Below are 3322 nucleotides of genomic sequence, written 5' to 3'. Positions count from 1 at the left end.
GAAGTTTTGACACACCTTCAAGAATTGTCTTAGAAACTCTCTCGTATAGAGATTTGGTTTCATCTCCACTTACCTCTGAACAATTAACATCTAAAGGTTGTGTTCGCTCTACTCCTCTTCCTCAAAGTTTCACCGTCACTAAATTCCAAACAATAACTCCGCATAACCCTCAACACTCTTAATTCCTTAGATATGGTCCAACCTGCTTCCACTACGTCACTTAATCCTTAACCTTCAAAAGTCTAACCACCCTGATTCTACTGCGTCATTCTGACTCTCGTCCTTTAAGAATCTAGTCACTCATCTAAGTTAGTTAAGTATCGCTCTATCTTAACAACTAGTAGTCTTCGACTAATCATCGGTTCGGACTCCACGATCATCAAAACTTGTCGTGCTTCACAAATGGATCATACATATATTAATGATACGCAAGGTAGTTAAAAACTCAACTGCTAGCTTATGATTACCTCGAGTCTGATGATCGGATTCGACTGCATCCTGGCGTTTCTTGTGTGGACAGTCTCGAGCTATATGCCCCGACTTCTCGTACTTGTAACATACGCCTAATCCGGCCCTGCACGGTCTGTTTGGATGGTACTTCTTGCACCTTGGGCACCTTAAATCATCCAGTTGAGTACTAGTTTTCCCTTTAGCATTCGGATCCGAACGGTTATCGTTCCTTCGGTCATTGCTCCAGTGCTGAAAATGTGAAGCGACAAAGCGATTCTTTTTGAAAGTTTAGCTCCTCGGTGTAATCTTTCCCTTTTTCCTTGTGAAGGGTTCTCGGTGATTACTTCTTGCTACCTCAGCCCTCCTTGAGCTTTCTCCCATTGTTTGACCCACATTAACCTGCTCCAGATAACTAAGTGGTACCCCTGTATTCGGAGCATTATGTCCACCTTCATATTCATTATCATCATTGTTGCCAGTTCCAGCTTGTGGTTCCATTCCACCCATTACTCGGATGGTCGCGGCCGCAACAGTACCAATGGCAGTAGCAACACTCGTCATTGCGGTCACGATATCGGTCAAACTATCTATTGGTACGGTTACCTTATTAGCTCTCCGTCCTTGATCCCGATTACGCTCACGACTGCGCCCACGAGATGCCATTTGGTTCCTGTTCACACCAAACAAGTGATATCAAGGTGATCAGTCTCAATATCTCTAGTTTAGCATTTCAAAGTCCCAAATACATGCTCATGAGCATTCATGCCTCATATATCAGTTAGATACCCTAAATAGCATGTATAGACACCTAATAATTCATCTTGATTACCCTTTCCGGGTCCTGACCAAACTTTTTATCAAACTCTACTCATCCTTCTTAATATCGAATAATCTTAAAATCAACCCAACTCTAACATTAAATCAATCACATCACACGAGGATTGAGCTTTAACTTCTCGAATTCATGACTATCACTAAGACATCCTCGACACTCTATTTTCTTTTCTGTTTCTAATATAGCAAATGAACTCGGAATTGCACAAACTTTATGTTCAGGAGTTCATATTGAAATAAGCTTTCTAACAAATCAAATATCATAATTTTCTGATTTTTCTAGCCTCAGGAATAAAGGAAAAACCATGACTGCTCTGCAGTGCATAAAACCAGAAAAACAGCAGCAGCATGTGATATTCAAAATTCAATATAAAATCCAAGTTAAATCCAATGAATTTGAAAATTAATTTAGTTAAACTTTACTCATCCAGGTTTCTTTCTCAATTAGTTCTGAGTCAATACCATTTTTAATGAAAAAGTTACATTACCTAAAAGTTAAGTAAAAATGAGACAAAATCTGTTTTAAAAACCAACAAACTTAGTACCTTTCAATTGGAATAACTTTTATTACAAAACTCCAATTAAGCTAAATTTTGATTTGAGAATCCCTAGCTCATCCAGAAACAAGTGTGTCTTAGTTGTAACCCAATTTCTATTTAATTCTAAGAGTTACAAGCATTGGAAGTTGATGCATAGCTTGCTGAAATATGTTTCTTTTTAGTTTTGACCACCAATATTCAAAAATTCACAGCTCCCAATCCTCAACTCTTAAAATTCTGAAATTTTAGAGAAATAAATCAAGTTAATCAAATTTTATAACAAAATTGGTTTCGCTCCAAAACTCAACTCGTAGAAGTCGCAGCAAAACAAACAAGTTGCTGCCCTGTTTGATCTTTTCTGCTGCTGGACAGATTTAACAACCTAACTTTAAAACTTTTCCATAAATTGTATATTTAACAAAAAGGTCCCAAATTTTCTAGTTTAGTTCCTTATATTCCCAAGTTTAGCCCAAACTTGGTCTCATACAATTCCGATCATTACATAATTAGTTATAGCATATACAATACCACCACAACACAACTCTACATCCTTATTAATATGGGATCAAAATCAATCTTCTTTAATTGTTTTAGTATCAAAATTTGAATAATTATAATAAATTACAAGAACTAATTTTGAATTTTATAAGAACCAAAAAATTTATTTAATATTTTCTGCATTTTGGACAACTTAAATAAGTATGTTAAATCATATAATTTGAAATTTAAACTTAGCAAGCTTAAATTCCTGTAGGTCAATGTGGGGTTATAAAGGCAAGTAGGTTGGAAGTAATTTTTAGTTATAAAGACAAGTGTCTTACTTTTGTAAATCCTAATAAAGAGTTTTTGTGAATTATTTTGATCAAGTATAAAAAGTATGTCTTAGAGGAAAACACTCACATACAAATTCAAAAGGTTCATAGATAGAGCAAGAACAAACATAAATAATTTATTTAATAACTTATATAAAGAGATTTAGCACTTTTTTACACTTACTTTTATTTGAGGATAATTAAACTTTACATTATAACTCAATTCTTGTGAATTTAGAAAATTATCTACTTCAAAAAAAAAAATTAGATATCAAAGGTTAAATTCCTGATTGTTTCTTAGAAAAAAATTGTGATATATATGAGTTAAAATATAAAATAATTATGAAATTATATTTTTTCAATTTTGTAAATACTTTAAATTGAGTTATTTTCTTGTAAAAAAGTTTAAGTTTACCTATAATCATATATATCTAAATGTCGTTGTTCAAAATTTGAAATTTTATTAGATATAACGAGTATTATATACAAAAATAATAATTTTTGCTTAGTGTGAACCCTAACAAATTGAATAATTACTTTATAAGCTAGGATAAGTTGAATTCAAATAATAATATTTTTTAAAATATATTATTCTTTCGGTAAGAAGTTATTAGTTTAGCATGTATTAATTATTTGAAATTAGAACTGATATAAAATAAATTTGCTTTACTGAACTAATAACCTCAA

The sequence above is a fragment of the Arachis ipaensis genome, chromosome B09 (genome assembly GCF_000816755.2).
Source record: "Arachis ipaensis cultivar K30076 chromosome B09, Araip1.1, whole genome shotgun sequence".
Lineage (NCBI taxonomy): Eukaryota > Viridiplantae > Streptophyta > Magnoliopsida > Fabales > Fabaceae > Arachis > Arachis ipaensis.
This window is presented reverse-complemented; position numbering follows the sequence as displayed.